This window comes from Macrobrachium rosenbergii, chromosome 51 (assembly GCF_040412425.1).
Source record: "Macrobrachium rosenbergii isolate ZJJX-2024 chromosome 51, ASM4041242v1, whole genome shotgun sequence".
NCBI lineage: Eukaryota > Metazoa > Arthropoda > Malacostraca > Decapoda > Palaemonidae > Macrobrachium > Macrobrachium rosenbergii.
In genome coordinates, this window is record NC_089791.1 from 39,221,841 (window position 1) to 39,247,495 (window position 25,655).

Genomic DNA, 25,655 nt, shown 5'->3' on the forward strand with positions numbered 1-25,655 from the left:
TTAAAATCAGTGTTACTACACAGTGCATACTCTTGGCTTTAATGGCTATTTAAATGTTTCTTAAAGGTTCGCATAGGATTTAAAATACTGTATACAGTACAAGCACAACAGCACTTCTAACAAAATTAGGGTATTCATTTAAAAACATATCTGTCTGTGGATGGCTGATATGCACTAGTGTTAAACATTACAGAGAACACTACTCAAAAATGAAATCCTGACACCATAAAATCAGTTAGGATATTATCAGTATACGTATCCATTTTTATCTAATGGCAGGTAATATTCTAAAATCCAGTTGCTTTACAGTATTTCCATGTTTCCCATTGACAATAATTTTTAAAATAAAAAAACTGGAACTTGCTTTCACCAAAAATTTTAGCCACTTTCTCTTACACAGATGAAATAATTATCTGTGACTTTCAGCAATATACAAAAAATTTGCTGTCATCTATCACAGCTAGCACCTTAAGTATTCTTTAAAAAGAAACCTTCTCACATCTAATGGAGACTTGTTTTCATAGCAGAACCTACTGTCAAACTTGCAAAGAAAAAATGATTCAGTGTTTATATTTTTAACAAATACAAAAACTACAAGAAAAAACTTTCGACTCGGTAATGACACAAACAATCTCACTTAATCTAAAATCAGACTTTTATATACATTGAATTTATCAATTTATTATACAGTACTGTACTATATCAAGTCATAAAAATATTTGGCAATCCCAAGCAATGCCAGTGCTTACTAAATACAGGAAAGCAAATTTACAATTTGCACTTCCACACTAAATATATCTTACACCACATTCCTCAATTTCATCACATCAAAGTTCTTAGGTTCCTGGTCACCTTATGCAAAATTCAGTAAAGCTGCATAAATGAAAAAGGAAGGAAACTGTATTTTCTTTTTGGATATTAAAAGCCATAATGGGTTCACTGTAATAAATCCCTAAACTATCTCTAATACAGGACCTGCCAATTTTTTCTTAACATTCAATCTAGTCCCTGCATATTTTTTCTTAATCTTTCTATACAGTGTATCTACTCAGAAGTATTTGCCTTATTTAAACATCTGTAGTTCATTGAACATTTGGGAGAGACTAAATTTGATTAATGATAAAAAATGCTAATCATCATAATAAACATTACAGGATTATTATTATGACCACTAATAACCTGGTGTAGAGTACTATGCATGCTGACCAGCAGGAACTTTTTGAAAAATATACAGTAGTACATTACAAAACTTGTTAATCATCAAAAGACTAAATTCATAAAGCATCCAACTCATCCTCTATCTTTGGGAACAGCCACTAACAGTACAGCATTGTGGATTCTTTGCAGTGCCTCTTAATCTCTGGTTGTATTCCTTTTTACTTTTAATTTTAATTTATTCCCTTGGGTCTCTTACCACAGAGCTGTCCAACTTCTGTGGGGTTGTGCTCAGTTAATAAATGCTTCTAGCCAGCCCTATGATAGACAACGTGACAAATCTTTTTGAAATTATAAAATTACAATGGAAATAGATACCACCAAATCTAAAAGATAATACGTAAAGGTAAGAGACCAAGTTTGTACCAGGTCCTGAGACTGAGGCCAACCAAGTAACTGAATATCTGATAGAAATCTTATACATACAAAATACATTCTTTTTTTCCACAAAATATGAACCACGATCTTTGGGAAACATGCATTTGAAAGAGTAGTAAAACTGTAAGCAAAGCCAGCACAAAAATAATGCTTTTGAAAAATGGAATTAACTTTCACAGTTCAACTTCAATATCGACAATAAATCGTAATAAGAAAAAATATACTTGACACAATCTGAATAAAATTTACACTTTTTTGTTTTCAGAGGCAACCCATTTGGTAGTTTATTGTGAATTCTTTACTGTCATTCCTGACAAAAATATCAATAGCTGTATGTCAGACAGAAACATACAGTAGTTAGATGGCAAGCAAGACCTTCCCTATTAGTGACCATCCCTGTCTCATGTACTGTATCTTGTTATCACTTTGCTCTATGCATATAAACAATAAAATTGAATCAAACAGTTGGGCTTAAAGGATCCTACTAAGTGTGAAATAATAAGTTTCTGTCTATGAAACAAGACTCTAATTTTTCTGTCTGCATTCACATGAAAAACAAAGTTATTATTATATGAAAAGCTAAATAGTTCCTTAGGAGAGAAGAGAGTAACTCACAAGTTCATCATTCAACAACTATTACATAACTGTCAAGTTGCTCTTGTTATCTGTAAGCTTTATTTTTATCTACAGACACTAAAGATTAATTCTTGGTCACCACTAAGTTTATTACTAATATTGCTCTTGAATAAGAGTTCAGAATTACAGTATCTCTGATCAAGACTTTGATTAAGCAGCCACAGCCATAAGCACTCACTGCACCTCTTAGGGACCAGTTCTGGAAGTTAGCTCATCAAGAAACGTTGAGAGATGTAGTGTCTGTAAACTACAGTATATGTAGATGATCTACCACAGAATCCATCAGAGTTATCCAGTAATCTATTTTTGTCAGATAAAACACAGGAAAACAGACAAAATTCCCCACCAATCACCTTAAAAAATCTTAAACAGAAGACGTGCTTGAAACTAACCTGTTTTTAATCTGAAAACTAAAATATTTCTAAGAACATAATTGTGCTCTGAACCCAACTTGTAAGCTTTTGTAATATGTTCTTGCAGACTGAAGGAAACCATATTCTTTTATATCATTCAGTATGATAGGCCAACAAATATCAGAAATCAGGAATACTTAGATCTACTGTTTCTTGTCCTGAGACTGTAAGTGAAGCTGAAACATTGCCATTAGGTCTTGGATTTGTATTTTGACATAAAATTTCCATACAAAAGGGATTCACTAACATTTGTTCTTCAGCATTAGTGCTCTCACAACAGTGCATAAACCTCTCTGAAAGGTAAGACTGCCAATCAACATTTTCATTAATCTGGAGATAGAAAATGCACAGCCTTCCAGTCTACTGCAGGTAAAAAACATTACATACTGAGATGAAAATTGACTGCTGCTGCATATAGTCACATGAACAGCATTCCCCATAGCTTAAATGGTTCCTCAAATACCTGTAGATGAAGGAACCTCTGATGAAATCTGGTACAGTGCTTTTTATTCTGCAACAACAAAAAATCAAGTGTAATGCCCCCCACCTCTCAGATGTCAAGTTAAGCCTCCTGATGGAGCTACATACCTGCCAATGAGATCATAATTTCTTCCCATTCATTACTCCTGCATTATGGGTATAGGGCAGAGGTAAGAGGTATACACAGGATAAATACTACAGCAGCATCAGTACCTGACAAACAAATATAAACAGGATGTACAGAGATACAGTATAAGTTAGCAACATAAGAATGTATCACACTACATTTGATACTCAAGATAAAGACAATATGTCCTACAAGGAAGCTTTAGACAGGACTAACAAAAAGACTAACCCAGCAAAATATATAACATTAAGTATACCAACTTTCTCCCTTAATTCATACACACTGCTATTCGTCGCCTAGTCTAAATTTCTGCCCCTCATGCAATGCTAAATAATGAATAATCTTTTCCCGCCATGACAAAGTGAGTAAACTATTAGCGTAGACGGTCTCATCTAATAAAATCCAGTAATAGGCGTTTGAAATCATTATCGCAAAATTAAATTAAATTAATTTTTATGATATACTATACTCACTTTGTTCAAATTTACAATGTTAAATTTTTACACCCTGTGATGACTACATACAGCATGAAACTACTAGTATAAATGAGCACAGTTACTTGCAGGTTAATTTCTATTTGTACTTGGAAGAGAAATTATATGGAAAAAACCCAAGGCTTAATGAGTTAGCTACATTTGCATATTACTGTAATGATAATTTTTTCCTGCATGAATACTATCAAAACTAGTACTCATACTCAAACAAAATCCTCAATCACCTTACGTGCCGAACTTTTGCCACCCACAACATAGCATGAGAGTAGTATGGCTTAAGACGTTTACAGGAATACTGTACTGTGCAAATTCCAAACTGGTAGAAATACATTTGCAAGTCTCCCACCAATTTTAAAATGACTGGATTTTGTAGTTCTTTGGCTTTGAAAATTAATAATGGCATTTATACACTTAAGCTGCCAGTTCTGTTTGTGGTTTCATGTTCTCAATGAAAAATCTTTGAGATCTGTCCCAAAACAGGCTTCCCCTAAAGTTTAAAGCTACTAGGATTGTGATTTCAAGTTATGTTTATTTGGGTGGCTGGTGGTGAAACCATTACATCAGTAGCTGATGGATTAAGGATGTTAACTTTCCTGAGATATATAAAGTTTCTGGGTGCACTGGTATATTTATTGTGGAATCAAAAGACCAAATGGAAACCCTGACTGACTCATAAGAGCTTATGTGGCACTGTCATTTCACATGATTGCATTACACTTTGGATGCTAGGTGTAAAACTTTAAAGCTTACAGATAATAATTTAATAATTTTGAAAAACAACACACTGCAATAATGGTGCACAGCTCCTCATCTGCCAGTACAGCAATGAGAGCAGCCATGCTAAATGAAAAAATCCAGTGTTGTTCCATAAAAAAGATATGAATATTATCTGCTGATATGGTACTTGCAGTAATAGAGGTTTGTCCAATTAACCCATTTAGGTTTAAGTTCCTTCACAAAATTTGAAGGTTCACTGTATGTTAATTCTCAGGCTGGTGCACTGGAAAAACAGAGTAATTCTTGATTTGATGGTAAACTTATAAGTAGAAATATACTTGTATATGTACATAAAATCAAGTTTTTGGCCCTTGAAAAGCAGTTGTCCAAATTTCAAGTTGAATTAAGTGACCTGCTGATCTTGTAAATTATGTACCTTTACAGACACATTCAATATAATAGCATTGGAGAGGTAAGTCTCCCCACAATATGATGTATAAGTTCTTGAAAACATCCATTCTCAAGTTATCAATGAAATAAATGTATTCTAGGTCAAGTGAACAACGTACCTATTTATAATTCTATTCACTAATCCATAAAAATAATTCAGTATATAAATATTTAGTTAGTTTTGGAGTAATGATTTTGTAGTCTCCATCCAAATCCTATTTTGTCAAGCCTACCTGAAGACCACAATCAGGGTTTATCTCAAAACCCAACTCTAGCTAAAAAATTCATGTTACAATGTACTCTTAAACCTTCAAAAAAATTACAGTGAAACAACATACAGTACTGTTTTCACCAAAACAAAAAATTCAATCAAACTTCAAATACAGTACTTTAAGTCATCTCTGAAATTAAATCTTAAAAATTACTTTTCTTTATCTTACACAGTACAAGGCAAAAAAAGGTATTCAGTGAAATGAAATTTAAGAAAAATTTAGCTTGTTCATGAGTGTATATGAGACATGATTACTTCACTTTAGAAAGTATGTCTCACAGAAATGAAAATGAAACTCATGTATGTGATGATTCAATATATGTCATGTCATGGTATTAACTTCATTACATGCTTTATGGCTGTAGCAAACCAAAACTAAAGATTCCCTATAGGCAGTGCCAAGTACAATTGTATGTCTTTCATGGCACACTGTAGACAATACTAGTTCTTTATAGCTCCTAGCTGCACTGGCTTTTGTGTTTTATGTTTTGACCATTCCCTTTGATCTCTTGCCACTTGGATGCCCAACCTCTTTGTCTCTGTCTTGCTCCAGCTTTCAGCCTTCACTTCAAAACAAATCCATACGGCCATCCATACAAGTCTCGAAGTGAATTGTTTCGATAATTTTTTTACAAATAATAATAAAGAAATAATATTACCAAAGCTTATAAATAGTTGCCCAAGTTTTCTTGACAGATAGCATATTAATCATAAAAATGGAAACTGGTATTGAATAAATGTTGCAGGATCTGCCTTCAACCCTTAAGTCTTTCACAGTAACAGGGTATATAAATAGTAAAAAAATGACTACAAAGTATCCTTCATGTCATTTAAACATTAAAAAATCACCCTTTAAGAATAATACCCCCATGACCCCTTGTCACTGTTAAAACAATTCACATTACAACCTATTCAAACTCCTTTACATTCAGCCACAATGAACATTAATAATCAAAGAGAGCTATAATTAGTATTTTCATAGTAAAAAATGCAGCTTTACATTTCACAATTATGTCTCACTTTAAAAACTGCACTGTATCTAACATACAAAATTACCAAAAACAACAAATTAAAAGCTCAAAAAATGTTGCAGTTATTCTACATGGCCTCTTTTTTTTAAATATTAAAAGGCAAAATCACATCTGTCATAACTGTTGTTTTGTACATCCAGGTGTATTCCAAGTCACAAATGAGATGTCATTCATGTAGAGTTGTATATACAGTTGTACAGTACTACATAAAGCTGCTTCTGTAACTCTTATTATTGATATTAACACAGTAACTAATGACAGTTATCCTTGCAGTTCGAAAATTTCATATACAACACCAAAGACAAAAAATATTTTTAAGGTTTTTACCTCCAATATTTACAGAAATTCTTTAATAAAGTTTTAACAGTTAACAGACATTAATTCATTGTGAGATAAACTCTCCAGAGTATATATACAATACTGTAAGAAATCTATCTGAAAAACTATGTACACCAATGTTATACAGTTAAACTTTCTATGTACAATGAGCCAGAGCCTCCCAAGAATAATTTACATATACATAATCCATAAAGTCATTGCTATGTTCCAGACACAACAAACACATAAAGTGAGTTTTTTCTTTTCTTTGTGTTTTTGTTTCAGAAACTAAGTGTTATTACTTATCATATGCAAAACTATTTTCATTTCCTGTCACAAATTAAAGAAGCAACTGCTACACGTTTACAGTGCATTTCAATAAAATACTTAATTCTATAAAGTGGGAAATTTGGGGAACTTGGCTAAGTAGAACTAAAGAGTGAGTACTGAGAAGTGGGTGTAGGTGGCGCCGGCGCCGGGAGGATGGAATTTAGGAGAAGAAGTCGCTGCAGATTACCTTCTGCACAGCTGCACTTCCCTGATAATTCATTCCCCTGAAAGAAAATACAGGATTCCAGTTATATCCCAGTCCTAAAATACTCTCGTACATTGTATACCATAGCACTGACAAGGTTTCTTAATAGTCTTTATTACTGCCACAATCCTAAACACCTCACTTCCTGATTCTATGCAAAGGCAGAGTAAGAGGGTTTAAAATTTCTTTCCAATATGATGTTTTATTACTATAATCCATAATGAGCCAACATTCTTATGGGACATGTGAAAAAGAGCATGAACTTTCATTGTAAGATTCAATAACAGAGAATGTTCACACTTGTAAAAGGATAGAACACTTAATACATGAACAATACAAATTCTGGTATGCTGTAAAAATAAACAATAATAGGTAAAACTGAAAATAAATAAATAATTAAATAACTGGACATAATAAGTATGCATCTGAGTACCCCTGAGCAAGGAAACAAAATCCATGAATGGGGAAGGCCATGGTACAGAAGCTGGAGCACAGCCCGAAGTTTCACAACATTGATTTTACAGTTATCACCCAAAATATGGCAATCAAAGGTGGCAGCTGAAATAACCCCAAAATGTTCCAGTCTTTTAAAGAAAACATAACTTAAAAGATGTCAAGCAACCTAAACTAGAACCTAAGAAAATCAGGATACAGGGGGGACTTCTTGTCCTTGTTGCTCAGCAAGAAATTGCATTATCTGAGTTTTAACTTTATATGGGTTGCATCATCCAATTCCCAGCATGAGTCACTCACATCTGGATGGCGTAAATGCAACAGGATGGCTATCCTTAGTGTAAGGTAGTAAAGGAAGGCCTGTCTATGGGTTCAAAGGGCTCCCTTAAAAAGCTCTGCAGAAACAGGGTGAGAAGTCTACCTGTAAGGTGAAGTCTCTTACACTCAGAGTTCTGAAAGAGATCCTAAGACTTCATGAGGTAAAATCCTTTGATGAATAGCACCTTAGAAATCCTTTGATGAATAGCACCTTAGAGTGCTAATTTGTGCCTCTTGAAAGCAGAAATGGAAAACCCTTCCTTTATATGAAAATGCAGATATTAGCTAGGATGAGATCTTCGATGACAGCTACCACAAAAGAAACACTACTTCATCTGGTAAAAATCCACCAATGGGTCTAGAGGCTCTGCATGCATCTCCTGGCAGTATTAATAGAAAACTTCTGCTCACATGTGTACAGAACCAAGATTTTTTTTTTATTAAAACCAATATACGTGAGACTTGTCAAAGGAGCTTAGACTATGTTGAAAGTTCCATAACAGATTCATCAGGATAAACACTAGTTAGGCACAACTACTTGTATTGGAGCCACAATGGGCCAACTTAGGTTACATTTGTCATTTGGATGATATGACCTAGCTTGATGATCAGCACAGTTAGAGGGGAAACACAAGAACAAGCACATGCCTCAAACTACTGGACCCCAAGACAGTAAATTATCATAAATAAATCTACCCTAGGAGTTCTGAAAACTTCCATAATTCTCTACATACAAAAAAGTAAGTGATCTCTCTGCAGGAAGGACCAGTTTCCACAGTGTGTCTGCAACTAAACTGCAAGGTTTGTCTTCCTCCTACAATCCTTGGTACTACCTTGCCCTAAACTGGTGCCTCTGATTCACAGATGTCAGTGTGGCTGTATTAATAGCATCTCTTCTAGATGAACTAACATAAATGTACTAAAATTAACAATAACTTAGTACTGAAGAAGGATAATGACGAAAAAAAGTTTAGGTACTGCTGTTTTGTTATTTGTATCTACATTTGACCTCTTTTCACATATGCCTTTTCCCCTAGAGACATGGCTGCAGAAAGTGTTAACCTTCCATTACTCAGCAAATCTTTAGGATAAGGTTGCTGACCCCATACTTTCTGCCATCTTGGCTGCAACACACACGCAAGTCAATTAACTAACTGTCTTGACTGCACAGGCACAATGGATTTTTCAGGAAACTGGCTCAAGTTGCATCCCTGCACAGGATCACTACAATTTCAAACTTACATTTGGTTAGTACAGTCAATCTAGTCACAGGTCCAATTCCCTAACAAAGGTGATTTTATCCAAAGGACTAAACTACTGTATCAGGATTTTATTGTAATAAAAGGGTTCTCATGAGATTCTGACTACCACTCATAAAAAATAAACTACCAAAACAAAACACTGAAAGTTTCCTTTGAAAAACAGAATGAATTTCTTATTACAGAATTCAAGTACTTACTACTGTTATATTATCTGAACTCTTGGTTTTTGCTATGAGAGGAGACGTAGAGTTGAATGACAGGTGTGTGATATCTGTTGAGTGACGGCGGTACTGTGGCAAATTGATAGGCGACACATTTCCACCTTCCTCACTCTCACCTTCACTTATGAACCCATCTAAACCAGCCCACCTGAAATGATCACAGATAACATAAAAGAGAAGACTAATTTAAAAGGTGAAATGATCACAAATAACATTAAAGAGAAGACTAATATAAAAAAATGAAGGTACAAAGTTTATGTGACCCCAATGTAGGTAATATGGAGTAAAACTACAGTAATTCAAACAATGTGGAATATACTCGTATATAAAAAATGACAAATTCTGAAAGTAATTTGTATTTTTCCTAACATACAAATCTGAGGTCTTTACATAGGAATTACCTTCAGCGCGAGCTGGTGCAGCTATTCTACACAACAAAGTTGTATGGTAGTTGAACTACCAGTGGGAGGGGCAAGAGGTACCCTTACCACCTCCCTTCCCTGAGTTGTGCAAACACTTAACTTATAGCCTTCATTCAGAGCGGACGCATTTCATCGCCTTCCTCTGCCCGATGTTTGCTGGCTGTTCTCTGCACTTCATCACAGTTTTTCCCTGTTGTGTTGTGCTTTGTTATACTGATACACTGGTATCTCTGTTCTTGTTTTCTTGGTACTGTACTTGCAATGCAGATCCAAGCCTTTACCCTGTCTATGCCCTGGTGTAGGGAAGCGACATTGCAATTACTTCCTTTCATCCACTGAAGCTGACCTGCACACCATTTGCTCTAGATGATGCAAACGTGTGCTCCATTACCAATACAGGCAGTCCCCAGTTATCGGCGGGCTCGGTTATCAGTGATCGGGTTGTTCGGTGCTTGTCTAGCAACAAAAATTAGCGATTTTTGGCGCCAATATGCGCCCGTACATACCTAACAGAGGGTCTGATAACCAAAAATCACGGATTTTTGATTATCAGTGATTTTCGCTTATCGTCACGCCATCGGAACAGAACCTCCGCCGATAACAGGGGGCTGCCTGTACTTGTATCGAGTGTCATAATTGGTCTCCGGAGCAGTGGATGTGGTTTGCTGGATTTATTTTGGGATTTATTGCTTTCGAGTGGCTGAGTACTGTGGGGGGATAGGTCAGGGTAAGCACTTACAGGGTGGGTGGGCTGGGACGACTGAGTGGAGAGAGTTGGGCAGACCTTCATCTGCTTTGACTTTCACCATTTTTCACTTCATTTATTTTATAACTGCTTAGTCCAGCCATGTTACATCAGAACTTTTCTTGCCCATCATTGTCTCAGTCTGTGTGCATGTCTACATAACCAAGTTAGGTCTGTGTGTATATGTACATAATGCATCATGTTGAGGTAAACTACGGTAAGCACTTGCTGTGTATTTACATGGTATAGTACATCACTGGATGAAACCTTGAGTAAACAGGTAATGCAATATGTTTACTGATAAACGTACAGTACTTATATTAATCACATTTTATTAAAGGATATTAACTTGTAATAAAATAACCATGCACAGCACAGAGAGAGAGAGAGAGAGAAAGAAATAATATAACTGGAATTGCTTATAGAGGTGCAAAATTACTTTAAGAGATTGTCTGTCTGTCTGACATAAATAAAAGACTAGGTATTGCATTTAGTTCTTGTTCACTTTCTGCCCAGTCACAATCTCTTAACTAGAGCTTGGAGGCATTTGGTATTGCATGTCCACGTGAGTCCAAGATACAGTACAATAAAATGATTAGATAGCATTCAGATCTTGTTTGCTGCTCGTTCATTTGTAACCAATTGGAAACAGTGTAGTATTTGTAAATCTCTCTCTCTCTCTCTCTCTCTCTCTCTCTCTCTCTCTCTCTCTCTCTCTCTCTCTCTCTCTCTCTCATGGGTTGATTTTCATACCTTAAGAGAACTCAGCATTTGTAACTTTGTTTCTTAGTATCCCTTAATGAGAATGTAATAAATATAACCATGTTACTCAGCAAATATAGTGCATTACATCCAAAATATACCAAAGGATTCAAACAATGATTTATGATAGTCTGAGCTCTAGTAGTTTATAATGTGCTTCAAATATTGTAAAGATTTCATAAAGTTCTATATACTATGCAATATAAATAACAAAACTTCTGCAATACATCTTTAAAAACCCCTGCACATATACACACAGATTTCTATGAAATTTGTTTTAGATTTTTAATGTGGAGATACCAAACACAGGGCAAATTGGTAGCTACTTGTTCAATATAAAATTAGCATGAGGATATGCACATGTATGTGTGCATATGTATACAAATACACATGCATCATGTTGCTGTGCATTTGCTTGCCTTTCTCGTTATCTCTCTGGGTTATTCTTTATAAAGAAAAATTTTTTCCAGTGAATTTAAATGTTAATTTTTTTATACATTTTATATTAAGTTTAATCCACAGCTCGGGTCTTATTTTATGTACGGTACCACACAGTGCATTATGTGTTGTTTATAAGCAGACTAAAGAATGGCTTGTTGTTTATAGGCATATTTAGTGTAAATGTATTGACAAGGTATAGAAATTTCCATTATCACCTATGGTCTTGGATGTATTAATACAGATACAGAAGATTACTAGATGGTTTCTCTGGTGTACTTTCATGTTTATTTTTTAAAAATTTTGTAGTGATTATTCGCTAAGAAATATATTTGCCTGGTTTGCTAAATTTTGGTGTAGACAAGTAGGGAAGCACGTACTAGTAACAAAAAATAATAGTAAGCTAACAAAGTGAAAACGGGAATCATTCAACACACCAATAAAAAAAAACTTTGGACAAAAACAATGTGTGTGCCTACAAAAATTGTGCCCTGCAATATGCCAATAAGCATTTCTGCCTGTAGTCCCACTAGAGACTTTGATATTCTCCATATCCTAAACCAGTTTAATTCACGGAAGCTTTATAAGTGAAGTTCCAAATAATTCTAGCCAGCAGTCTCAAAGAATTTTAATGGATCTTAGTGATAAAAATTTAATTTTTAAAGATGACATTTGCAGTTTAAAATTCCTTATAGCATTTGTACAATCTCTGTTGTTGCTTGGTATCTCTAACTCTCTTCATTTGTTTCTTCTTTCTTCATCTACAACTTTCCTGCTGCACTTTCTTCCCTCATTCATAAATATATTCATCTGGCCAACCTTATGAGTTTCAAGAAACTGACAATTCTTGTTTTGTCAAGACCTCATAAAAATAGAGAACTTCACATCTGTGATTTAAATTTGGATAGGCATTAATGTCCAAGCTTATCTTACGTAATTGTGAACTTCATTATGCAGCATGGCATCTGGCAGCTTTATCATAAGAGCTTTCCTCATCATCTGATGGCAAACATGTATTCACTATCTGCTCACTTTAAGATTTCATTACATCTTTATATCATTACCACTCATCACCATTCTTATGGTAAATAAATGATAGAGAAATAGCAAATATTTATCCATTCTCTGTCACCATTTTCTGCAGCTATCAGATGATTTAATGTACACAACTAATAAAGCAATCATACTGAGAAAAACTGAAAGCAAACATTTCAGAGAAGCTGCTGGTAGCAACAGAAGCTACCAAGTCATGCATCTGCTATGAAAGTACAGTACTGTATAGACCTACATAGTAGATAGGATTATGCAAATTGAGAACTAACTGCACATAGCAATAACACTTACTTCTCCCTTTTTGAGTACTGTACAGGTACATTATTATAAAAATGTAAAGTTTTTACAATAAAAAATGTTTTTCTATAAAACAATGTATTATAAATTGCCTTATTTTGTGCTAATAGCTCCCTGCCACACCTAACTTGATATTTCTTGAAAAGGGGAAAAACCCCATGCACAAGTTCACACCACACTCTCCACTATCTTGCAGGGAGTCCTTGTTATTCCTCTGTGATAACCTCTATCTCAAAGAGTGGTAAGAATGATGTCATTAAAAGTTTATGATTAATGGGTTTGTATAAATACACTTTTTATTGTTAAAAAAAAGTTAAGTATACCTTAGTTTAACCCGACCACTGAGCTGATTAACAGCTCTCCTAGGGCTGGCCCGAAGGATTAGACTTATTTTACGTGGCTAAGAACCAATTGGTTACCTAGCAATGGGACCTACAGTTTATTGTGGAATCTGAACCACATTATACCGAGAAATGAATTTCTATCACCAGAAATAAATTCCTCTAATTCTTCATTGGCCGGCCAGATATTCGAACGGGGGCCCTGCAGAGTGTAAGTTCATCATTTGTTCATACACAAACCATTAATCAATTACAGCCTGATTCACAATTTAACACAATTTGACAAAGAAGCCATGGAAAAGTAGCCTGTTGCCTCTCCAGCTTCCATAACATAATGGATTTGCAATGGAAGACAAATCCCAAAATAGTATGCTCACAGACCACAAGGCACAAAAGCAGGTGCCCAAGAAAACACAAGATCCATGTGTGCCATATTCATGAAGGAAAAATGTCATACAGAGGATGTGAACAACTGACCCTTATCTCTCCAATTAGTAAAATATAAACTACTACAATGATTGTTGCCAACAAATAAACATCAAGAGAGTTACAGGTACCATAACTTGAATCAAAACTTGCAAAATATGTTCTGACAGTGCCGATTCTGAGGATGGCTCAAGGCTACTAGTTGGATTTTAAATTCAGTGAAGATGAAAGGGCCTAAAGCTCGAGTGCCATCATCTTGAGTTGCAAGAGGTCCTCTTACAAAACATCCAAATAAGCCCATGAATTAATCTGTTGAAGTCAATATGATACTGAATTCTTTGAAATAGAAGATTTTTTCTTTGAAACAAAGATTTTTAAGATGCTGTGTGAAGGAATAGTCCATTGGAGAATACATCCTGCTGACTCTCTCCGAACAGAGAAGACTATCTTTACAGAAAGAGGAAAGCAAGGTAAGAATGACAAACAAGACCAAGGATGAGCCATGTTGAATAGAAGATTGAGTTTTGGCTACAAACTCTGGGGCAAATGAAAGGCCAAACTTCACCTGGAGCTAATTGACAATTTTAGAAGTGGTCATGGCTATTAGGGATACTGTCTCAAGCGTCACACCCAGTAAAAGACATCTACCAAGGGCTCATATGGTGGTCTACAGAGGCTGCACAGCACCAATGTCAAGTCCCAACTTAGAAGTTTAATGGTAGTCTGATGAATAGAAAGGGCAAGTACGATAGAGTATGAAGGCGAGTACACTACAGCAATTGAGAGCACAGGAGTAGCTTAATACACATGAGCAATCATGTACATCGGAGCAGTCAGGTACACAAGCAACTGAGTACACAAGAGCAACTGAATACACAGAGGCAGTCAAGGATGAGGTAGTATTCTGTATACAGAAGGGGGACAATCATGTACATGGGAGTAGTTGAGTACACTGGGGCATTTGAGATCACACAGACCAAAGTGGCAGTAGTTACAGACACAGGGAAAGATAGTAGGCAGCACAGATGGAGTCTGCAATTAACTCATCCAGTAACATCACAATATTTTATGGATGTTATGAATTATTGGGATCATGATTACCTCATCAAGATTCACCCCATTTTGATGTTGTGTATTTAACACAGCAATGAAAACTCACTTCTAGGTTTTTACTTTTAATTTTTTTCCATGAGGAGGCAGCATTGTAGAAGTGGAAGCCATGTCCAACACAACTAGAGTCTTAATGGTTGTGAGCATGGCAACTTTGGATGATCAACATTTATGCTTTCATCTCTGAGCACAGAGAAACCACTGATCTGTGGTCCAGTCCAAATAATTTTCTTCTGAGGTGAATAGTGCTGGCTCCTAAACAAAGGACACTACATATAAGGGTCCTTATCCAAGGACAATATGGAGGTGCTGCAAGACTTACCCTTTGAGCCCAAACAAGTACTGCATGTTGTAAAATGATTGAAGTAAACATATTTCTCTAAAACGGTAACACAACAAGGGGAAAAATACTACCATAACAACAGAGCAGTACATCTAAAAAGCTCCCATGCTAAAAAAATTACAATATAAAAAATAGCAAATGCATGAAAAAACTAGACAAAAATTACATGCCAAAACTAAATAAATGAATTAAAAACAAGCAAGTACTAACAGTAACACATTAATAAATGAATGGCACATCACAATATGAGCAGAAGCATGTGGTCCTCCTGGGAAGCACAGCAGCACCACCACTCAAGGTAAACCCATACAGAGGAATGAAGAGGAGAAGAGGACACCCTGCAGGACTGTGGCATGTGCAGTGGTGTCTTTCAACTTGATGCTCTATCAGTTCATTTAACTGGGAGCTGTTCTCATGGAATAAAACTATTTACTGTATGAATGGGTTCATATGAACAAATACTGACTAACTGAATCCATTCTAACAATCAAAATCCAGTACTGAACATTGTGACTGTCATTCAGCTGTAGTTAATTTTGCTAAATTATTGGCTTCATTTCCTGGCATGCCTACATGTGTTGGAACCCAACATTATCATACTTGTATCCTTGTGCATCCTATCATGTCAGACCAATGAAAATTTGTTAAAACTACATAGTTTGTCAAATAGCAACAATGTTTTTGTATCACAAAAACTTAAAATCATTGCAAAATTACTGTCCTCTTATCTTCTGATGCAATTAAAAGCAATGCTAATTACTCCAACTCCATTACCAGGGTTAAGTCTGGAGCCATACACAAGTATAAAGTTGTGATGTTCATGCTCTACACATTCCATAACGATGGTTTGACTGTCCTCCAAATGTTCTTGAAACCCCCAAATTGAAAAAATGACATTTATGGAATTTTCCAAGAATTCAAAGCTAGTTATACGAGCAGCTTCATCTCTACGTGAACAAGGGGATTTGAACTTGAGTAAAAACCATATACAGCTTGTCTAATACCAGCTTGGAAAGTATAATATAAAACATTTATTCAGTAAAGAGTGAGCAAGGATTAAATTTGACCACCATAAGACCTTCATAAAATGAGGGCCTTATACAGAACCCTACTGGTGCTTGTAATGCAAGGAACTTGACTTATGGATCATTTCATACAGCTCAGTGACTTCAGTAAATTAAACTAACCAGATCCAAAAGTACTCCTTTCATATGAATAAATAAGCTAAGATAATTCTGCTTCATTGAAATTTTTAAGTACAGTAACTCGTATCAACTCTCTTGATGGTCCAATCTAAAGTGAGCTGGATCTTTCTTCCACCTACAGTTATCCTAAATGCTGAAAATATGGCCCATTAATAAAGGTAATGTCATATGAATGACTGAAGTCTCTGTTTTCCAAAATGTTGACCATGGGCACTCCTCAGTAGTTCCAAAGTGTTCTCCTTAAATCAGGTTCAAGAACTTGTTTTTCTCTGCTAAGGGCATCAGCAACTACATTTTTTTCCCCTATGGCACAAACCTTGGTATTAAGCAAGTTTTTCTTTCTTCAGCCTTGTAAAAATTCCTCACTGACCCCTCACATATGTTCTTCAGCTGGTGCCCAATGTTCCCTTTAGTATATAACCATAATGAATTTTTGATAGGGTGGTGTTGATTTGTAAATGTCACTACTGCTGTAATACATTTCTCAATGAAGGATCCCCAACATCTACTGACATATCTAAATACAGCTTTAAGGCATCAGTACTTCAGAACTACTACTGTGTGATTAACTGATTGGTTTAGGTGTAGATGACATTTATTCATTTTCATTCATGTAATCCATATGGAATAATTGAACTTTTCTACAATAATGAAGGTTTTAGAATGAAAACAAAATTTTTCATGCAAAGCCAATAATCACACCATAAAGGATAAGAATAGCCAGAAAACCACTGTATACAGTGTATGCATATATGCACCTTCGACCTATCAGTGGCAAAGAACTGCCAGATTTGCCATTTGCATGGAACTTGCAACACTAGAATAAGGGAGTGGGAGGTTGGAGTATTATGACTAATGGGTTTGTATGAAATTTCTTTTTTATTTTAAACACTTGAACTGTTTCATGACAAACCCATCAATAATAATTAACCTGAATTGCTATTCAGGTGGAAGTGAAGATGCAGAGGATTATGCCCAACTACTGTGAGTCCTGATGGGCTAAGGACCACTGAGGGACAAAATAAGGCCAAGAAACAAGTGTACAAATAAATTTAAGGGTTCCTTTAGCAAAGTGAGCACCCTGAGATTGAAGTGATGGTTTGTACTTGGATAACTTCTCAATAACAAAAAGGTGAGCAACATTACTAACCATTCAGGAGTGATGACATGACCAGCAGAGACTAATTGACCAATCAAGAACATACCGATCTCTTTATATGCAAAAACTCTCAAATGCAAGTTGGCAAAAGTGGACTGGTTTCTCCAAATACCTGCATTTAAGACTGTAAAACCCTCATATCTCCCCTAAATGGCCCTTATGTGACAGAAGAACAGGTCTTCAATATTATCAGATAATAAAGCTGGAATATAAAATGGGTCATCATGGAATTTCAAGTATTAAGTCTGCATTTTGGCAACAACAGCAAAAGAAAGACTAACTGATGTCCAACACCTGGATGGGTGACCCTGCCAGGCAGGTACATCCAATTCAATATTTTGCTTAGAAGAGGCAAATGTCAAGAGGAAAGCTATTTTCATGGAGGAAATAAAGGGAGGCCCACTGAATGGTATCACACAGACCCATGGTAAGGCTTCAAAGTATGAGTACCATAGAGAAGTCCCAATTTCAAGGCAGAATTACCTTACTAGAAAAAGCCTTTTGAAAATGCTGACAGACATCTAGGATCCCTTGAAGCAGTTACCTTTGACTCTTGAATCACTGAATGCAATCTTGAAATCCTGGACGCTGAAGATCTTACTAAGCCTGTCTCTGTAAAGCTCCATTCCAAGATGCATCATCATCATGGAGGAACTAGATCAGACTACTTTCAATTTATGTGAAGGGCCTGGATCCTACACAATCTGCAATGGTTTATGTCTTGTTGCTGCTGTATATACCAAAATCAACAAGTCATCTTAGCTTTATACTTGCTGATGCAGTCACGCAGCCACTGGTATAAAAATCTGAATGAAGACTTGTGAGGCTATAGCCAACTTGAAATAAATGTTGCAAAAGATAGAAAACCCTCTTCCTTTCCAGACATAATGGAGGAATTTCCTAGATGGCAGGTGGATCTGAATGTGGGGGAAAAAAAAATCAAGTACAACATGGATGCAAGAAGTCCCCTTTACTTTTGACTGCCTGACTGACTGTACCAAGCCCATTCTGAGAGAGGTGAACAAGAGAAATTTGTTTCATGGATGGAGGTTGATAATGGGATGCCAATCTTCATCACCTTCAGGATAAGAAATAGATGGCTGTAAAAACCTGGTGACCTATCTAGTACTTCTTTACTACTCGTTTAGACACCAGTTCTGCACTTCCATGTCAAAGGGCTTAAATTTGTCCTGGATGCCACTTAAGTCTCTAAATCTATTGGACAAGCAGTCAGAGGAGGCTCAAGTAACCAGTACTTAACAAGTTAATTGCCCACAGTTCTGCATCTACTGCCTTCCATGGTTCACAGTATTTCTGGAGACAAGCTCTACCTCAGGAAGACTTGACTGTGGATGGATGGGGACTCTATCTTCTTACTCCAGTCTTGAAGATTTTCGTGCATGCCAACATTCTTTGTCCCGGTGTAAGGGCAAGCATTATCTTCTAAAGGATGCATACCTGGAAGGAGTAAAGGTTACAAAGAGGAGAGAAATCGGCAAGGATATCTGCTAATGCCACTTAAAAGGTCCTGAGATTGGTTGTGATAAAGGGAATCCTCAGTCAAGAGCTTGTGGCGTATGATGCCTATTTCCTTGGTTTCTAGCAAAGTTGGAGGTGGTAGGCATTGCAGACCCACTCCATAACCTTTGTAAACAAGGCCTATTATTGTAGGGCTACTTCCTCATCATCTTCGTATAAAAATTCCACCATGTGGACTAAATCTGTGGTTGGATCAAGCCAGGTTCTCTTCGGCATGATACCTGAACGAACACTGAGGTGGTCTTAGGGTTGGAAACACAGGAATTACTTGGCCTCCCCTCCAGGGTTAAAGGACCTGAAAAATTCTGCCAAGAGTTAAAGTTGTTTTTATTACAACCAGATGAAAATATTTTTTCACAGTGTTTACTTCTCTAAATGTCAGAGAAAGGTGAGAAAGAGACGGGGAGGGAAAGTGCAGATATATAGAACATCCCCTTGCACAATGTTCTAGCCTTTTCTTGTAATAAAGTTTTGGTCTGTCTTCCTCTAGGGGATCAGTTCACAGAAGAAAGGTTTACTACCATTAAAAAGTAGGACCTGTAAGCATAATCTGATATATACAACAGCTGCATACATGATGTCGATTTAACAACCTGAACAAATGACATCAAGACAATGTACTGTACACTCACAGATATAAAAGTTCTCACAAAAAATATCAAGTGTAGGAGCCTCACACTTCACTCAGTAGATAGCACAAGCATAGTTAGTACCAGAATACAAACAAATTAATATTGTGAAGAAAAGCAAACTGACCTAATAATGTCAAGAAGGAAAACTAAGTGAACTTCTTAAGAAATAAGAAGGAAAGTTTTAATGCGATGATTAAAACAGCAGAATTTACAAACCAGTTAAAGGTGAGTTGAAAGAAAGAGTTAAAATAAAGAGGAAGAATAGGAAAGATGACTCATGATCATCAATTTCTCTTCAAAATAAAGCTGGGGAAAATTAGAAAGATGTGCTGTCTTAATGGTGACACAAAAAGATATAGCTGGCATTCCCATGTATGGGTCAAAAGCACGCATGCGCAAAAGTCATTCCGTGCAAAGGTTTCCCTCAATATGCAATACTTATATTTCATAAGTCATGGGTCAGGGGGATCCAACACTGCAAATTAAGGCTAATTACGACTGATTGGTTTGTCTTTAAATAACATGGAGTCACAGCTTCTGCACAGTGATCCGGATCTAGTTGCACTCTTCTAAGAACTGCACAGTGATCTGGATCTAGTTGCACTCTTCTAGGAACTGAGTGAAAACCATGCCAGTATAACAACAAATTCAAATAAAAGGTGACCCTCAGCATCTTATTACCAATTAATAGCTAGGGTGCATTTTAATCAAGAAATCACCTGGAAATAGATGATAAAAGACCAACTGCCTCTTTAGGGATTTGAACTGGGTCAGCAGAGGAAGTTTGTCTTTATCAATAACTATGATGTTTAACATACAATAAAACTAGAGAAGCAATAAAAAAATGTCTAACAAAGGGAGAAGCTGAAGTTAAATTAAGTATATCTTAGTTTAACCAGTGAAAAATATTTATGATGATGATGGAAAGTGAACTGTAATGACAGTATAAAGCTCACAGTACCTGTAAAAAAAATTTAAACCAGGGAAAATCACAAGTACAGTACTTACAGTAAACTTGAAGCTGCAGGCCAGGAAGCCCGATTTGGAGCATCTCGGCCAAGGCTAGAACTATTTCTTCTTTCACAGGTAATGCCTTCTGCAAATGATTAATGAGTCAATTCACACACAAAAACTACTAGGTGCAATTTACATTAAAAAGTTATTCTGTGATCTATAGAAGCATAAGTTATCTTCTAAAGCTAATATTTACCAATATTTGTATCAGTCATGTTAAGTCTTCATGAGAACAAAAGGTTTTACAGAAACATGCATGACAATTAACCCACTGAAACATCTGAATTTATAACCCCAAGATCAATGAATCTTTTCATGTAATGACTAACTTCTGACTAAAATTTCTCAGTTCATTTCTTCACTGAGAAAATACTGTTCCTCCATTATTAAAACTTTATGTACTTTTATTTTCATAACCGTTAGTCGTTTTGGTCTGATACCATCTCCTTTACAGATCACTACATGTAAGAGAAATGATTGGCTGGAATTATCAGGGAATGATGCTTATCAAAAAGCATTGCATCTTGTTTCAGTTATCCTTTGGTTTGCTTTTCCTAGGCAGTTGAGACAGTGATTGACGAGTTCTCCTGTAACTTTTCAGCTTGTACTTTTCAATAACAATACTCGAGATGGCTAGTGCATGTTTAACCGAGTCTAGGAATACCCAGCCCTAGAGAGCTAAACATACTATAAGATGAAGGATTTCAAGTCTCAGTTAGAAGTCGTAGCCTCTGAGAGGACTAGGAGAAAGATGTTCATGAGGACCTTGATGCTGCTTTAATATCTGGTATAAACAATAAAGCTTTGCAGGCTTACCAAAAGAAAAGCCTTAATTAAATTCTGCAGAATAGAGGCTTGCTAAATGGTCGAACATTGAAAGGGTCAATACAAAAGATGGAAATCCCCACAACATTCTTAATCATTAGATTATTGGGGAGAGAGCCAGCTGTAGGACCTTTTGTTGAGGAATTGATTCCCTTAAGTAAATGGCAAACCTAAAATACTGATGAGGCATGAAGTCCTTAACTCCAGGGCTTAGACTCTATACCTAGCCACAAATTGACCGTTCGATACCAGGACCTCGGTCCTCAGTCACAAATCAGGCCCATAGTTGTTGACAATGGAAAGCTGCCTTGGCTTGTGCACATTTTCATCAAGAGCATGCCTGTCAATGATGACAGCAGCCCCAAGGCCTCGTTAACTAGTCAGATTACCAAGGATTGGTTGTTCAATATAACAGTGTCTTGTGTGGAGACTATCAACTAAAGGAGGAGGAGGAGGTGGTGTCATCCAGTAACTTTATGGATAACAGGCTGTGGGACCAAACTTTACTTTATATTTTGGTTGAATTATTGGCCATCCATGGTAGAAAAACAAAGGCTTATGTAGCCAGGAGACCAAAGTTTCTTTCAACTCTTGTACAGAATTAAGCTGGATGATATCCTGGCTGCAGAATCTCTGCCATAAAGTGTAGGAGATAAGAGAGAGAAGCAGAAACCTGAAAAACCAACCTTTGCCATGCTGTTTTTCAAAACGAGTTGGGATTTGGTTCATATATGGGCCCAAAATCTGGCCACAGGCAACACATCCAGTAACAAAAAGAGGAGTTTGCCTGTTTTGAAAGATTTATCCCCAAAGAGGGCAAAACACAGCAATACTAAGCACACAATGATACAGTAAGAGATGAAAATGTCACAGACAGGCCAGAGGTTGGCAATGGTGTGAGCAACCAGCACACCAAAGATAGAGTTAGAGGAGGATGATGAAGTGATGCATGCCTTTCAGTGAAGCTGTCAGAGGAGACGTTTCACACAAATTACCTAAATTACCTTATCCTGACTAAGCATTCCAGGGTGAAGATCTGGGGGTCTAGTATAGCTGACCGGATTAATCCTACTTCTTGTGTTCTGCACAAAACATCCAGCTCTTAAGGTGGTTAGACTTTATCTTTCATTACTGTCATAGCTTAAAAACACCTCAATGTCCGAAAATTTCTGCACAAAAGAAGACCTCAGTGATATATTGGCGTACATGTTACATAAGCCCTCAGGAGCTTTCACCTTTTTTCCAAAGTTCCTCAAGGGCTTAAGAGTAAAATTGATAAGTGAAAAATAAAAATGAAATTGATATGTGAAAAATGAAAATGACATAACTAAGGGACGAGTCAGTGTTAAAACAATTGAATAACAAGGTACAGTACAGTAGTGATTAACAGGGAAGCATTTCCTACAAGTATTACATCTGTATACATCTGCATACCAACATTATTCACGGTAAACTAAGACCTTTAGTACTATAGTTAAAATTTCATTCTTAAAAAAATGAAACTAAATGTTTGTATGGATGTATAGTCAATGTAACGGCTTCCAAAACCATTTTTTAAAAACTGCTTCCTTTATAAGGCCAACAAATACAGAATCACTCTTCATACCAATGAGCATGGGTTGTTGTTCCCTGTAGGAAAGCCATCAGTAGTGCACCTCACCAAAGGGTGCCGGTAGTACCCCCTTTCAGCCCAAAGCTGTAACAAACTCAGCCTCTCATTTTCACCTTCTCACTTTTACCATCTAGCCGTCCAACCACTCAAACTATTACATCTAGTGCAACTGTGAGGTCTTCTTCCAGTTTCACCTTCAAATCATTGTACTTTATCTCATTTATTTTCAGGATCTATTTCATCTTGCTGTCCAACTACTCAAACTACCTCTTTTCACTATGCTAACCACTGAATAACTGCAAGTGCCAAGTATTTTGCTTTATAGCCAAAATTTCATGATTCATTCATTCATGACACCCATTGTTAAATAAAAATATGACAATATTTTGATCACAGACTCATTCATTGAAAAGAGAAAAGGATATCTTTCAGGAGTTTGTTAAAAAAACTTAAGATAACTCTGAATTTTACCCAATTGGTTTTCCATACACTTAGCATAATTACTATGCATTTCTTTGGCATTCTTTATATTGTAAAATGCTCCCATTTTGAAGGTGAACTCCTCATTTGAGTGACAACAAAATGCAGCTATTCATCAGATGAACTATTCTCAACTTATTACTAATGTTTATAATTTTGCAGTTTGAAGTTTTTCTATCATCATGAGACTTAGAAGCCATTATTGTAAAATATACCACGGTAATTAGTTACCTGAAAGAATTATACATATCAAAAGGGGATAGCACAGCAGAAAAACACTCAAAAGTGTAGCATAGAAGAAACAAACCTGCTCTTGCTACAATTGCTCTGCCAGCTGATATATACCAAGTTCCATCATATCAGGTTTCATTATATGAAGTTTCAAAAACTGTGACTAATTGTAAGTCTAATAAAACTATGATAATATTTATGTTTTTACAGAACCAATTCCATTAACTCACTACAGTATATATTATCTCTTATAGAAATTTTAACACTCCTTGACCAACATTACAAAGGCTCACGGATGTCTAACGTCTTTGGTAACATTATGTGTAAATGCTCTGAAATTAAGCTAATCTAGGGAAATTTATTTATGGGTAAGGCCTGAGGATGGCTGAATTAGTTCACTAAATCTATAGTTTATTGCGCCATGTGAACCATAAATTTTTTTAGAAAAATACACTGTAAATTTTTTGAGTATTCATTTCTACATAGTACAAATCACTGCACTGCCATACTTATGTGAAATGAAAGGTCACTTTGAAGAGAACAGGTCTCTGAATAAAATAACACATAACTCACTTATAAAGTCAACCTTCTTAAAGAACACAGAATCCCTAGTTCAAGTTTTGTGTTAGATACTAAAAGCCTGGAATGTCAGACTCAAAGACTAGCACAACTGACCAAAGTTGGAGGAGGGGCCCATCTTGTTAAAGAAGGGTAGGATTGGATTATAGAGCTAGACACCCAACTGGACAAGCATACAGCTAGACACCTATCTGGGTTAAGTATAGGTCTGGGATGGATGAAATGATGAGACAGGAAAAAAAGATTAGAAAGGCAAAAGCATTAAAGATTAATCCTTAGTCATTTATGGTTAACAAGGCCAACAGGTGTTAAAGCCAGTTGTATCATGGAGAGACTAGTGATTGAAATGCAGGCTACTTGACCCTGACAAGGAATCATTTTCATTGTTACCATGTACTGACTTCATAAACCGAACTGCAAATGCATTATTACCATAAAATTTATTAGTATTCATCAAAATGCCATTGGAGAAGTACACAAACATACAAAATCCTCATGTTAACTGACTGCTGATCCAGAGAGGTGCCCTCCCCAACGAGGTATCTTTAAGTGCCCTCTCAATTCGTTTTCTCACAGTGAAGATTGACTGACTTATAAAAATTTGGCTATGACTCAGCTGGACAAAAGATTGAAGAAAGGTTACAAAGGTGAAGCTCATATGAAAAACTCGATTCCCACTTGGAACAGGTGTACTGACAGGCCAACCCCCATAAGGGGCATTTTCTCAAAATGAAGATGCCTGATGTAGAAGGAAATGACGATTCTTACGGCCTTGTGTGACAGAAAATAATACAAATTCATCTGACACTGAGAATAATGAAAATCTTCCACTTGCAAAGGAAAGAAGAGGAGAAAAAGAGTGTTCTTGGCAAAGTGACCAAGACAATGGAATGGGAATGGGCTACCAGTAATTTCCAGTCTAAAGATTTTGCATTCTATATCAACAATGTGACATACATTAGAAAGAAATGTGACTGACAATTAAATTTAATTAGAATATTAATTTTTATAATAAACTGACTGGGTTCACTGTTGAAGAGATGAACCACTATAAAAGAATCATAGTTGAAACATTATATAATACAGCGCCAAAGCCTTGTGGAAAGGAATATGAAAAATTTGT

The 25,655-nt window shown here is 36.1% G+C and overlaps 1 pseudogene; it reads right to left on the minus strand.

Annotated features, from left to right (window-relative positions):
- Positions 1–556: 556 nt before the first annotated feature.
- LOC136833030 (uncharacterized transmembrane protein DDB_G0289901-like) overlaps positions 557–25,655 on the minus strand; it is a 78,600-nt pseudogene continuing 53,501 nt past the window's right edge.